This window comes from Salvelinus fontinalis, chromosome 7 (assembly GCF_029448725.1).
Source record: "Salvelinus fontinalis isolate EN_2023a chromosome 7, ASM2944872v1, whole genome shotgun sequence".
Classification (NCBI taxonomy): Eukaryota; Metazoa; Chordata; class Actinopteri; order Salmoniformes; family Salmonidae; genus Salvelinus; species Salvelinus fontinalis.
The window spans coordinates 29,529,622-29,545,396 of NC_074671.1; the positions used below are offsets into that span (position 1 = coordinate 29,529,622).

Here is a 15,775-nt window from a genome sequence, read left to right on the forward strand (position 1 = left end):
TAAGTTTCTCTTAGAATAAAAACCTTAATGTAACAACAGTTTTAGTAAGTAATACTGACGAGTAGTAACAAAAAAATAAGTGTATTTTTAATGACACAATAGCGCCTTAGTGCTCTGATTATGCTTTTGAGTTCCAACTCCTCCTTGCGCTGGTCTGGTCAATGAAGTAGTGATGCAGGGTACCGTACTAAACCACAAATGACCTCTAAATCCTGCAGCATAACCGCAACATTTTTTGTTGAGCAACCCCTGTAGTACCCGCTCTATATAAGCAAGCCAAAGCTTCCAATGAATTGGGCGATGTACCGTGCTACAGACACGCCCCATTTATGACAGTCAAAACTTGAGGTAGTGTCATGGTCCGTTCATAACAAAGTGGGAATTTACCACAAACGACTGGGAAAATTCCACTTGAACGGCCCTCCAACTGGTAATTACTAGCTGGAAACTCATCCATCATCCAGAGCACCCACTTCCCCCACATGGTCAACTCAGACGTCACCTACTAAGAAATGGCCTCTATAACAGCATTTTCAGAAGTTAAATGCAACAACAAATCATTATTTATGAAAAGCAATCTATTATTGTGATTTTTTAACTCTATAATTAGATTACAAGCATGATAGCAGTATTTTAAATGTATGGTTGCCGCAGCTTGTTGGCCATTAGCTTATCAAATCAAGTCAAATTTTATTTGTCACATGCTTCATAAACAGGGTTAGACTAACAGTGAAATGCTTACTTTGGGCCCTTCCCAACAATACAGAAAGAATTAATAAATAAAAAACACATAATAAATACACAGTAAGTATCGATAACTTGGCTATATACACGGGTACAAGTACCGAGTCGAATGTGCAGGTAATTGAGATAGGTGTGTATACTGTATAACTAGGAATAAAGTGACAGATAAACAGTAGCAGCAGCATATGTGATGAGAAAAAAGTTAGTGCAAAAAGGCCATGCAGATAGTCTCGATAGCTATTTGGTTAAAGGGATACTTTGTGATGTTGGCAACGAGGCCCTTTATCGAATCAGCGTTTCTCAACGAGTTCAAATCACATGAATGCATCCAAATGATATTTACGACTTCACAACTGGTAAATTCCCACCTCCCACATGGTTACAAATCGCAGCATCAGAGTGGAAACTTCAGAGGCTCAACATAACAATCCTGTGACAACAGACAATGTCAAGAACATTGTAAAAGGCATTTCATTTTCCTGCTGTAACAAGACCCGCCTCCTCTGCACAATTACCTCAGCGAGGCAAGCAAGGGCTATTGAGTGGAGGGGTGTGGTGTGTAGTCTATTGATAGCACACAATTTGACACATAGAAACTAGCAACCATCATCCAACTTTTGCCTACTACCACACCTTCCATACATCCTAGGGCTGAGTCCCAAACACACCCCATTGGCATGTTGGAATAGAGCCTAGAGGTCAGAGCTAATAGCCTTGCCTGCAAAATAGACTTTTATCATCTATTACTGTGTTTGAATAATCCAAATTAAATACATAATCACTCTTGTAGACAAATACGTTAGCTAGATATGTACTTGGCATCAGTCTGAATAGAAAGCTGAAAGTCTTTGGTATAAAGTTTACAATTGGCTCATTCATCCCCCTCCTCTCCCCTGTAACTATTCCCCAGGTCGTTGCTGCAAATGAGAACGTGTTCTCAGTCAACTTACCTGGTAAAATAACGGTAAAATAAAAAAAATAAAAAATAAAAAAGGTGAGGAATTAAACTCTTGATACAAATCAAAAAGCATGGTAAATCTCTGTAAGCTTCTCAAAAACACCAAAGGAAAAATCCCAAATCCCCAGTTGAGATCCATTTTTGAATAGACCTATGTGGTTTATGCACTAGTCACAGTCATGGTTCACGATCATGTTCTCTTCTGGCCATCACACACACCAGCAATGGACACTATGTAGCCTAATCTCTCAGATCATGATCTACACTGAATGAAAATATGAACGAAATATGTAAGGTGTTGGTCCCATGTTTCATGAGATTAAATAAAAAAAATCCCAGAAATGGTCCATACGCACAAAAAACATAATTCTCTAAAGTGTGTTTACATCCCCTGTTAGTGAGCATTTCTCCTTTGCTAAAAGAATCCCTCTACCTGACAGGTGTGGCATATCAAGAAGCTGATAAAACAGCATGATCATTACACAGGTGCACCTTGTGCTGGGGATAATAAAAAAACAGTTGTCCTAAAACACAATGCCACAGATGTCAAGTTGAGGGAACGTGTAATAGAGAATTGTTCATTTCTCTAGATAATTTGGCAGTACGTCAAACCGACCTCACAACTGTAATAAAGCCCTTTTGTGGGGAAAAATTCATTCTAATTGGCTGGGCCTGGCTCCCCAGTGGTTGGGCCTGGCTGCCAAGTGGGTGGGCTTATACCCTCCAAGGCCCACCCATGGCTGCACCCCTGCCCAATCTAATTAATTTATTTAAATTGACTGGTTTCCTTCTATGAACTGTAACTCAGTAAAATCTTATAAACGCAACAATTAACTTTAATTTTGTTCAGTATATTTACATTTGTATGGTTCAAGCTAGAGGTCGACCGATTAATCGGAATGGCTGATTAATTAGGGCCGATTTCAAGTTTTCATAACAATAGGTAAATCGGCATTTTTGGACACCGATCATGGCCGATTACATTGCACTCCACGAGGAGACTGCGTGGCAGGCTGACTACCTGTTATGCGAGTGCAGCAAGGAGCCAAGGTAAGGTGCTAGCTAGCATTAAACGTATCTTGTAAAAAAAACAATCAATCTTAACATAATAACTAGTTAACTACACATGGTTGCTGATATTATTAGTTTATCTAGCTTGTCCTGCGTTACATATAAATCGGTGTGGTGCCTGTTAATTTATCATTGAATCTTAGCCTACGTCGCCGAACGGGTGATTTAATAAGCACATTCGCGAAAAAAAGCACTGTCATTGCACCAATGTGTACCTAACCATAAACATCAACGTCTTTCTTAAAATCAATACACAAGTATATATTTTTAAACCTGCATATTTAGTTAATATTGCCTGCTAACATGAATTTCTTTTAACTAGGAAAATTGTGCCACTTCTCTTGCGTTCTGTGCAACAGAGTCAGGGTATATGCAGCAGTTTGGTCCGCCTGGCTCGTTGCGAACTAATGCCAGAATTGTACGTAATTATGACATAACATTAAAGGTTGTGCAATGTAACAGGAATATTTAGACTTATGGATGCCACCCGTTAGATAAAATACGGAACGGTTCCGTATTTCACTGAAATAATAAAAGTTTTCTTTTCGAAATTATCGTTTCCGGATTTGACCATATTAATGACCTAAGGTTCGTATTTCTGTGTGTTATGTTATAATTAAGTCTATGATTTGATAGAGCAGTCTGAGCGGTGGTAGGCAGCAGCAGGCTCGTAAGCATTCTTTCAAACAGCACTTTCGTGCGTTTGCCAGCAGCTCTTCGCTGTGCTTCAAGCATCGAGCTGTTTATGACTTCAAGCTTATCAACTCCCGAGATTAGGCTGGTGTAACCGATGTGAAATGGCTAGCTAGTTAGCGGGGTGCGTGCTAAAATCGTTTCAAATCGGTGACATCACTCGCTCTGAGAACTTGAAGTAGCTGTTCCCCTTGCTCTGCAAGGGCCGTGGCTTTTGTGGAGCGATGGGTAACGATGTTTCGAGGGTGGCTGTTGTCGATGTGTTCCTGGTTCGAGCCCAGGTAGGGGCGAGGAGAGGGACGGAAGCTATACTGTTACACTGGCAATACTAGAGTGCCTATAAGAACATCCAATAGTCAAAGGTTAATGAAATACAAATGGTATAGAGAGAAATAGTCCTATAATAACTACAACCTAAAACTTCTTAACTGGGAATATTGAAGACTCATGTTAAAAGGAACCACCAGCTTGCATATGTTCTGAGCAAGGAACTTAAAACGATAGCTTTTTTACATGGCACATATTGCACTTTTACTTTCTTCTCCAACCTTTTGTTTTTGCATTATTTAAACCAAATTGAACATGTTTCATTATTTATTTGAGGCCAAATTGATTTTATTGATGTATTATATTAAGTTAGAATAAAAGTGTTCATTCAGTATTGTTGTAATTGTCATTATTACATATAAATAAATAGGCATCTGCTTTTTTTGGTCCTCCAATAATCGGTATCGGTGTTGAAAAATCATAATCGGTCAACCTCTAGTTCAAGCTACGGTCAGTGTAATACAACTGTTGCAACTGTTGCATACCACTGACCCTGCCCATGTTTAGGCCTGCATACAGACCATACCACTACAAATGTCAGTGTGGATGTCCCCATGGATGTTATTCAGTGCATATCCACTTAACAACTTCTGTTGCGAAGGCAAATGTAAAAACCAAACCGTTGTGGACCCAGCCAGCATAACTGATTAGGTACTAAGAAAGATGTGTCATTGTTAGTCCACTGAGCATCTCAGGTTGCATTGGCAGTACAAAATGTCAGTCACTTTTCTCACAAGACATTAATGGCAAATGTGAAGCTTTGACCAGGTGTCCCTTTGTAATAAGCTGAGTTGGCCGCAAGTTGGTCCCAAAAGACTCAGACTGAGGCGTGGAGAAAATCTGAACAATGATCATGAAATCTTACTCCAGCCTCAAAACACACAGAGGCATTCAAATTCCTGGGAAATCATGTGCTATGAATAACATGATACACTAGCTGCAGGCTGAATTTGATAGGCTATTACTATTCCAGGTGGAAATCAAAATGCTTCTTGTGTCTTCAATGTAATCTTTGGAAAATGGTACACATTTACAGACTGCAGCAGTGTCAGACATTTTGGATATGGTCTCAGGGAATCTAAGTATTTCGCATTCATGTTGGCATGAATAGCCTAATAGCAATTGTCATCCAGATGATGATATTTCAGTACATTACATTCATGATGTTCATAAGGACCACATACTTTGTTTCATGTTTGGTCTGAGATGAACAATATGTGCAGAGAAAGATGGGATTGACCTGATTGAGGTCATGGTTTTAGGCCACGCTGGGCACTAACATCATACTGACAGACGGAGTATCACAATGGACACTGAAAGGGGAGGCAGTATAAACGGAGTGAGACTGGGAGGTGAAAGTTGTAAGTGCACCAAACAACGTTCCCTCAAAGTGTTTGTCACTGAGCGCAAAATTTAACGTTGTGAAAATTCTGTGAACACTGAGCCTGTGCCTGCCTTAAGTTAGTTTTAACAGTGGTCAAGAAGGCTACTGTGGTAATTTGATTTTAATGTAGGCCTACCATCAAATACAAATGGAAAAAAATGCATCCCATTACATTTTAACATGGAAATAGCTGTTCTATCATTCAGCCTAAAGTAGCAGCCAATGTGTGGTGCTCAATGTAGGTCTACATTCCATGAAACATGCAGGGCTTGACATTAACCTGTTAATCCACAAAAATGTGTTGCATTCTTTGATGCAAGAAACCACTTTACAAAATAAAATGCATAATTTTCCCCATACCACTATTACAGAGAATCAGATTATGCTACCTTCTGCCTATTGGCTACTTAGGTTATTCAAGCCGGTATCAAAATACAACAGAAAAAAAAGCTCTTTACCTTGTTTTTCAAAGATCTAAAAAAAATGCACAGATTTTGTGTTCTTGTAGGAAGCAATCACTCCCCCATTGCTGACTACAAATGATCTATAACTGGGCTAATAACTCACTAACTACACTGAACAAAAATATAAAACGCAACATGTTAAGTGTTGGTCCCATGTTTCATGAGCTGAAATAAAAGATCCCAGAGGCACAAAATACTTCTCTCAAATTTTGTGAACAAATGTGTTCACATCCCTGTTAGTGTGCATTTCTCCTTTGCCAAGATAATTCATCCACCTGACAGGTGTGGCGTATCAAGACACTGATTAAACCGCATGATCATTACACAGGTGGACCTAGGGCTGTGGCGGTAAAGAAATGTCAGCCAGTGAATGTCAAGCAAATAACTGCCGGTCTAATTGACTTAAAATTCGGTGGCATTATTTTATATTATAGTATGAAGAACACAATTGAACAAAACTGAATAAAATAGAAAGGATGTTTTCTCCAAACGATTTGAGAGAGTGCGTACATGCGGCTATTCTCCATTGAGCGATTAACAAAGACATAGGTACTACTACAGTAAATTCTTAATTTAGAGTTATTCATATTACCCGTAATTAAGCTCGAGACCCTGGGCTCGAGCTCCACCCCGCTGATTCTTAACACTGGGGCCCCACAAGGGTGCGTTCTCAGCCCTCTCCTGTACTCCCTGTTCACCCATGACTGGGTGGCCATGCACGCCTCCAACTCAATCATCAAGTTTGCAGACGTGTGACCTCTCACTCAACGTCCATAAAACAAAAAGGAGATGTTTGAGGACTTCAGGAAACAGCAGAGGGAGCATCCCCCCCCATCCACATCGACAGGACAGTAGTGGAGAAGGTGGAAAGTTAAGTTCCTCGGCATACACATCACGGACAAACTGAAAATGGTCCACCCATACAGACAGCGTGGTGAAGAAGAGACAACAGCGCCTCTTCAACCTCAGGAGGCTGAAGAAATTTGGCTTGTCACCAAAAACTCAAACTTTTACAGATGTACAATCGAGAGCATCCTGTCGGTCTGTATCACCGCCTGGTACGACAACTGCTCCGCCCACAACCGTAAGGCTCTCCAGAGGGTAGTGAGGTCTGCACAACGCATCACCGGGGGCAAACTACCTGCCCTCCAGGACACCTACACCACCCGATGTCACAGGAAGGCCAAAAAGATCCTCAAGGACAACAACCACCCGAGCCACTGCCTGTTCACCCCGCTATCATCCAGAAGGCGAGGTCAGTACAGGTGCATCAAAGCTGGGACCGAGAGACTGAAAAACAGCTTCTATCTCAAGGCCATCAGGCTGTTAAACAGCCACCACTAACATTGAGTGGCTGCTGCCATACATGTAAAAAATATATCACTAGCCACTTTAAACAATGCCACTTAATATAATGTTTACATACCCTACATTACTCATCTCATAAGCATATACTGTACTCGATACCATCTACTGCATCTTGCCTACGCCGTTCTGTACCATCACTCATTCATATATCTTTATGTACATATTCTTCATCCCGTTATACACACAAGTGTAGGGTAGATGTTGTGAAATTGTTAGGTTAGATTACTCGTTGGTTATTACTGCATTGTCGGAACTAGAAGCACAACCATTTCGCTACACTAACCATGTGTATGTGACAAATAAAATTTGGAGGACATTTGTCCCGTGGTTCGTTTTCATGACAGCCAGGTAGGCTATACTCCTGTTGTAAAGAGAAGCAATGTGCTTAGTATTAAGAAAAGTTAAGAAAATAAATATAGTAGGCTTAGCCTATAGAAAGCTGATGGGATCATATTTTTAAGAGGCCATCACTCTGTTTTCTCACACAATTGCATAGCTTATAGAAATGTAGCGCAACATGAGCTCACATGAAGTGTTTGATTAGATTTTCGATAACATTTGCATTGATGTCAGAATGATTAGAGGGACAATAGAGTGCTGAGTACCAGGTAGTTAGCAAGTTTGGTAGACTATTAATGACCATCAGCAGCATCAGAGCTTGGAGCAGCCTAATTAACGCGAATAAACGGTCATGTGGAATTTGACTACCTTCATGACTAGTGAACGCCGGCAATACGGTCACCGCAACAGCCCAAGTTGCACCTTGTGCTGGGGACAATAAAAGGCCACTCTAAAATGTGCAGTTGTCACAACACAATGCCATAGATGTTTTGAGGGAGCGTGCAATTGGCATTGCTGACTGCAATCATTTCTACCAGAGCTGTTGCCAGAGAATTGAATGTTAATTCAAGCTGCCTCGAACATCGTTTTAGAGAATTTGGCAGTACGTCCAACCGGCCTCACAACCGCAGACCAAGTGTATGGCGCTTTGTAGGAGAGCGGTTTGCGGATGTCAGCGTTGTGAACAGAGTGCCCCATGGTGGAGGTGGGGTTATGGTATTGGCAGGCATAAGCTACAGACAACACAATTGCATTTTATCGATGGCAATTTCAATGCACAGAGATACCGTGACGAGTTCCTCAGGCCCATTGTTGTTCCATCACGTTTCAGCATGATAATGCACGGCACCATGTCGCAAGGATCTTCACACAATTCCTGGAACCTGAAAATAATCCAGTCCTTCCATGGCCTGAATAATCACCAGACATGTGACCCATGGAGCATGTTTGGGATGCTCTGGATCGACGTGTACGACAGCGTGTTCCAGTTCTCTCCAATATCCAGCAACTTCACACAGCCATTGAAGAGGAATGGGACAACATTCCACAGGCCACAATCAACAGCCTGATCAACTCGATGCTAACTTGATATACAAATATATATATATATATATATATATATATAAAGGAGATGTCGCATTGCATGAGGCAAATGGTCACACCAGATACTGACTAGTTCTGATCCACGCCCCTGCCTTTAAAGAAAAAGGTATCTGTGACCTATTCCCAGTCATGTGAAATCCATAGATTAGGACCTAATGAATTGACTGATTTCCTTATATATGAACTCAGTATAATATTTTTTTATTTGTTGCATGTTGAGTTCATAGTTTTGTTTGGTATAGCAAAGGATATGAACAAATAGACACGTCGCTCATACTTTGATCTCAAAACAAGCGTGTCTACTCATGACCGCTCATGCTGTAAAAACAGTCCAGTTCAAAGTGAATGGCACAGATCCATATATGGCAATGGTCTATTTGCCTTTAGGCCTACTGCTGCTCTGATTGGTTATGGCGCACCGGTCTGTGTAGAGTATGGGCCTGAGTCCTCCCTGTCAATGCAATAGAATCCTACTATTATGTTTTCTGCCTACAACATCTCTTGCATAGTTCGTTTTGTTTAGGTATGTTCCATTGAAAGTTGATAATATTGTGGTGATTTGCTCACAATTCCCACAGTAAAGGGAAACATTGATAGCGTTAACAGGGAAAACTCTAGAAAGTTGAGTGAAGTTCAATCTCGTGCTGTAATTTCTTGTGCACGGCAGTCCCGTGGAGGGAACATTGGTGCCAAACAGTATTTGTGGTTCAGTGTATAATTCGATGTACCAAATGAGGCTGCACAGAGCTTAATGCGGTTTAAACATGAAATCAATACGATTGTTGGCGAAAGAGTAGGCTATCCAAAGAGTTATATCAAAGTAACATTGCTTATTTGATGCCTGCTAAGTAGAGCAGCAGTAACAATTCTGCTCTCAAGTAAATAACTTAAGTGTTTAGAAAATTGTGCATCATAACCATAGGAAATTATTGTGATATAAATGCCTTTTTTATATTAGTTTCTCTAGCCCTTTGGAGACTTAAAGGGAGATTTGTTTACCTTGACGGATAAAGTACTGAGCCAATTCAATTCCTGAAGGAAAGCGGAAAGGAAAACAAACAAAGAGTGACAAGAAGTCTTGATAAGAACTCAAGAGGGAGGTGTTCGACTTTCGCCTTTTCTCCTGTATAACGAAAGCAATACTCAATAAAGTAGCCTATGTCGTGTGCTCCATCAGCCGTGTCGGCGGTGCATTGATATTGTTACACCACGCCCAGTCATGACTGATCATTTCACAATGGGGCTGCTTGATTTCCTCCAGTGGAGCCAAAGAAAACAAACCATAGCTCTGAGATCACAACCGCAGAGTGGAGATATGTTCCTACAGCACCCCTGACGTGTTCTTGGATTAGCGGCTGAGAAGGCTGGAAACTTTTCATCTAATGATTTTCCAGCTCCTAAGTATACAGGCACAACGTATTTCTCTAAATCAAACATGTTCGGTTTCCAACACCTTTCCGGCCCTCAGATGAAGTAAACTAGACTGTCTCAGCTGGATTGTGAATCAAATATGACAGTATGTGCTAGTGGCTGGGGTGGGTAGATGAGAGTAACAGGGTCGGCAGGTGAATAAGTATCACCTTTAAAAAGGTCAACTGTCTTTTAGGAAGGCAGGCCTTCATAGTTTTGCTTAACTCTGAAGATTTTATCAAAAAGCTATCAAATCAATTAGATCCTAAATAGCTGCGTTGACTTATAAGTCACTGATCTTCTTTGGATGGTTAGTCTTACCACGTAACAATAAAACCTAAATGTTTTTCCGTCAAATCAAGTCTAATTACAGTGCCTTCAGAAAGTATTCACACTCCTTTACTTTTTCCACATTTTGTTGTGTTACAGCCTGATCTACACACAACACCCCATAATGTCAGTGGAATTTTGTTTCTAGAACATTCTCCAAATTAATTAAAAAATGAAAGTCTGAAATGTGTCAAGTCAATAAGTATTCAACTCCTTTGTTATTGCAAGCCTAAATAAGTTCAGGAGTAAAAAATGTGCTTTTCAAATCACACAATAAGTTGGTGTTCAATAATAGTGGTTAACAAGATTGTTGAATGACTACCCCATCTTTATACCCCACACATATCAAGTAGTGAATTTCAAGGACAGGTTCAACCACAAAGACCAGGGAAGTTTTTCAATGCCTCGCAAAGGGCACCGATTGGTAGAAAAAGCAGACGCTGAATATCCCTTTAAACATGGTGAAGTTATTAATTAGGCTTTGGATGGTGTATCAATACACCCAGTCAATACAAAGATAAAGGCGTCCTTCCTACTCAGTTGCCGGAGAGGAAGGAAACTGCTCAGGGATTTCACCATGATTTTAAAACAGTTACAGAGTTTAATGGTTGTGATATGAGAAAACTGAGGATGGATCAACAACATTGCAGTTACTGCACAATACTAACCTAAATGACAGAGTAAAAAAGGGAACCCTGTACAGAATAAAACATTTTCCAAACATGCTTCCTGTTTGCAACAAGGTACATAAGTAATACTGCAAAAAATATATGTTTTTGTCCTGAATACAAATCCAACACGTCACTGAGTACCCCTCTTTATATTTTCAAGCATGGTTGTGGCTGCCTCATGTTATAGTTATGCTTGTCATCGGCAAGTACTAGGGAGTTTTTTTAGGATAAGAATAAACAGAACACAGCTAAGCACAGGCAAAATCCTAGAGGAAACCCTGGTTCAGTCTTCTTTCCAACAGACACTGGGAGACAAAATCAGCTTTCAGCAGGAAAATAATCTAAAACACAAGACCAAATCTACACTGGAGATACTTACCAAGACGACATTGAATGTTCCTAAATGGCCTAGTTACAGTTTTGACTTAAATCTGCTTGAAAATATGTGGTAAGACTTGAAAAGGGCTTTATAACAATAATCCAACAACCAATTTGACAGAGCTTGAATATATATTTTTTAGAATAAATGGGCATATTGTACAATCCAGATGTGCAAAGCTCTTAGAGACTGACACAAAAAGACTCACAGCTGTAATCGCTGCCAAATGTGTTTCTAACATCTATTGTCTCAAGGAGTGAATACTTACAGTTGAAGTTGGAAGTTTACATACACATTGGACTCATTAAAACTCGTTTTTCAACCACTCCACAAATGTATTATTAACAAACTATAGTTTGGCAAGTTGGTTAGGACATCTACTTTGTGCATGACACAAGTCATTTTTCCAACAACTGTTTACAGACAGATTATTTCACATATAAGTCACTGTATCACAATTCCAGTGGGTTAGAAGTTTACATACACTAAGTTGACTGTGCCTTTAAACAGGTTGGAAAAATTCAGGAAATGATGTCATGGCTTTAGAAGCTTCTGATAGGCTAATTGACATAATGAGTCAATTGGAGGTGTACCTGTGGATGTATTTCAAGGCCTACCTTCAAACTCAGTGCCTCTTTGCTTGACATCATGGGAAAATCAAAAGAAAATCAGCCAAGACCTCAGAAAATAAAATTGTAGACCTCGACAAGTCTGGTTCATCCTTTGCAGCAATTTCCAAACGCCTGAAGGTACCACGTTCATCTGTACAAACAATAGTACCCAAGTATAAACACCATGGGACCACGCAGCCGTCATACCGCTCAGAAAGGAGACACGTTCTGTCTCCTAGAGATGAACGTACTTTGGTGAGAAAAGTGCAAATCAATCCTAGAAAAACAGCAAAGGACCTTGTGAAGATGCTGGAGGAAACAGGTACAGCGTATCTATATCCACAATAAAACAAGTCCTTTATCGACATAACCCAAAAGGCCGCTCAGCAAGGAAGAAGCCACTGCTCCAAAACCGCATAGAAAAGCCAGACGACGGTTTGCAACTGCACATGGGGACAAAGATCGTACTTTTTGTAGAAATGTCCTCTGGTCTGATGAAACAAAAATACAACTGTTTGGGCATAATGACCATTGTTATGTTTGGAGGAAAAAGGGGGAGGCTTGCAAGCCGAAGAACACCATCCCAACCGTGAAGCACGGGGGTAGCAGCATCATGTTGTGGGGGTGCTTTGCTGCAGGAGGGACTGGTGCACTTCACAAAATAGATGGCATCAAGAGGTAGGAAAATTATGTGGATATATTGAAGCAACATCTCAAGACATCAGTCAGGAAGTTCAAGGTTGGTCGCAAATGGGTCTTCCAAATGGACAACGACCCCAAGTATACTTCCAAAGTTGTGGAAAATGGCTTAAGAACAACAAAGTCAAGGTATTGGACTGGCCATCATAAAGCCCTGACCTCAAACCTATAGAAAAATTGTGGGCAGAACTGAAAAAGTGTGTGCGAGCAAGGTGGTCTACAAACCTGACTCATTTACACCAGCTCTGTCAGGAGGAATGTGGAAAGCTACCCGAAACATTTGACCCAAGTTAAACAATTTAAAGGAAATGTTACCAAATAATAATTGAGTGCATGTTGTCTTCTGACCCACTTGGAATGTGATGAAAAAATAAAACCTGAAATAATTCTCTACTATTATTCTGACATTTCACATTCTTAAAATAAAGTGGTGATCCTAGCTGACCTAAAACAGGGAATTTTTACTAGGATTAAATGTCAGGAATTGTGAAAAACTGAGTTTAAATGTATTTGGCTAAGATGTATGTAAACTTCCGACATCAACTGTATCTAATCAAGATATTTTTTATATTTCATTCATTTTCAATAAATGTTAGAATTTTTCTTCAGCTTTCACATTAGAGTATTTTGTGTAGATTGTAGACCAAAAATTACAATTAAATCAATTTTAAACTCAGTTTGTAACAAAATGTGGGGGAAAAAGTCAAGGGGTGCAATACTTTCTGAAGGAACTGTAAATAGGTCTTAATTACACACAGCCCTGCCCAGTATGTGTCAGAAGGGATATGAACATACAACAGCTGACAGGATAGCTTACTTATGGGTAAGATATACACCTAGAACCATTTCATAATGAAATGACTTCAATAGTGGGTCCCACTATGACATGTTTATGGATGTGTGTGCATGTGCATACCGGTAGACTGGTCTCGGTGTACTAGCAGTGCAGTGTTTTTAAAGAAGAAAAATGTTATTTGATATAAGACAACATATTGTGGGCTAGTAATAGATACATTTTTATAGTATTCCTTACTCACTATGCCAATCCCATTAGATCAGGAGACTGCCATGAGATGCAATGTAGTGCGAGTGTGTCAGCAGCTATGGGTGACAGAGGTAAACCTGCATCGGAGAGCTAAGGAGACACATCCTTCCTGCCATAGACCTCCTGACAGTTTTATTAGCCTACAGCGTCATTGCGTTTTGGTACACCAGCAGAAGTACATTCATTTCCAACAGAACCCTGTGTTTGCCTTGCAGCACTACATTGTAGTGCAGTTGCAGTGCATTGTGTGGTGCATATGTTGAACTTTTGTTGCACGCTGCATGTGATAGAGGCGTTACACACCTACAGCGTCATTCAAATCAAATCAAATTGTATTGTTCGCATACACATTGTTAGCAGATGTTATTGCGAGTGTAGCGAAATGCTTGTGCAAAATGGTACGCTGCATCATCTTGATGTGTGCAACAAAAGTTCAACATTTAACCTCTGCTACCAATTTCACACATACGTTTGATTAATCCAATGTATAGATGACTTAGCTGATAACGTCGCAAAAACAATGTGCGCATGCTTCCACGGGGCAGAAGACAGCCTGTAGTTGTGATTCTGTATGTCCAGATTGCTAGCAAGAAAGACAAGAAACTAACATGTGGCGAATCATAAGTGGCCTATTTCAGCTTGTTTCATCTTGTTATTGATATCATGTCTTGTTTTGAGGTGTTTTGACAGATTTTTCATGTCAATGCTAATATATCTCAAATTTGCTAAGATAGCTAACCAACAACTGTAATGATGCATGAGAGACAAGTGCTCATTGAGCAAATTTATTTGCGTTTTCAATAAACATTGGAGACGAAATATTGCTGTCTGCTTTGACCTATAGTTGCACACTCCTGGGTTTTGTTGCTAAACAACCAACCAACACAGAACGCACTGCAACTGCCTCTGCAACGCAATGTTGCAAGGCAAACGAGGCGTTCCATTGGAAATGCATGTACTTCTGGTGTACCAAACGCAATGACGTTGTAGGTGTGATCAATAGGTTAGAACCTGGAGAAAAATAGTTTACTGTAAGAGTCATTTCTGAGTCATTTTGGCATTACGAGGAAATAACTGGTTTAGTTAGAAAAATGAGTTTAAAACATAACGGAAAATGTTGCACTCAAAATGAATGAAAGCGCATACCTCGTTACCCCTGACCAAACCCCCACACACAGCCTCTGATTGTTCAATGGTTAAGCGACTAGTACACCCAAAAAGTTCCTAATTGAAAGTACAGTTGATAGGATGTGTGTACCAAATAAAAAACCTTCAAAACAAAAATTGGGCTAAGTGACCTTGCGACGTACCTCCCTACCTATATCACATTCACAAAACAATTACTGTACTTTGTTGTCACATGGCTTTAGCCATCATTAATTTTTTTACTGTAAAGTCAGCTCACGTCTTTAGTTAAATGTTGTCTACAGTGGGGTGCCAAAATGTATCTTATACCAACGTTTTGAATGGGCATATTCATCTTTATCGACAATACCATTACACTAGCAATATAAATTCAGTCATTCCCATTATTAGCTGAATAGCATTGCTAGCAAAACCAAAGACGTGGAGGCTATACCTTTCCGTTACAACCTTTATCGTGCCAAGTGACAGCATAGCCTGCTGCTAGCTAACATTGCCTGTCAAGTCCTAACCAACGTGAATTCCAGTTTTAGAAGACAGCTCGCTAACAAAAACACTATTCTCGGCTAAACAATGGCATTTTCACATATTTACAAACAGTACAGGTATTTTATCCACTTCCTGCTTACTTTAGTAGCTAGACTTCTTACCCCGATTCACCTCCCGCTGTCTTGTGTGTGGACGTGCTATGGATGCGCGTGCGTAAAATGTTTCATATTTCTCATGATGGCTCGACCAGAGACGGAAAAGGAAGCGAGACATCCCACTCTCTCAATTTATGTGGTTCATGTACTTTCAATGAACTAAGCAGACCAGACCCAGCTATGAATGCATTGGTACTTATGGGAGAGCCACCCTATTAAGCAGACCGGAACTGACCATTTCTTTCAATGGTAAGTGAATATACGTTATTTATAATGAGGAATACCTGGATAAAATCGGATCTATCTGAAATGAAAATAGACCGCTCTCACTTAAGTAAAATATATATTTTATCCGACGTTCCCTTTACGCTTGAAAAAAACAAGTGACCCT

At 40.1% G+C, this 15,775-nt stretch overlaps 1 protein-coding gene across 3 annotated transcripts in view; it reads right to left on the reverse strand.

Moving 5' to 3' along the window:
* LOC129859357 (anion exchange protein 2-like) overlaps nucleotides 1–15,495 on the reverse strand; it is an 88,480-nt gene extending 72,985 nt beyond the window's left edge. For 2 of the 3 annotated variants that reach the window (XM_055929039.1, XM_055929036.1), the window contains exon 1: nucleotides 15,391–15,495. The gene's annotated coding sequence lies outside the window, so the exon portion shown is untranslated. Of the gene's footprint in view, nucleotides 1–15,369 lie in introns of all 3 variants that reach the window. The other variant, XM_055929038.1, reaches the window with a different exon arrangement.
* Nucleotides 15,496–15,775: the final 280 nt, after the last annotated feature.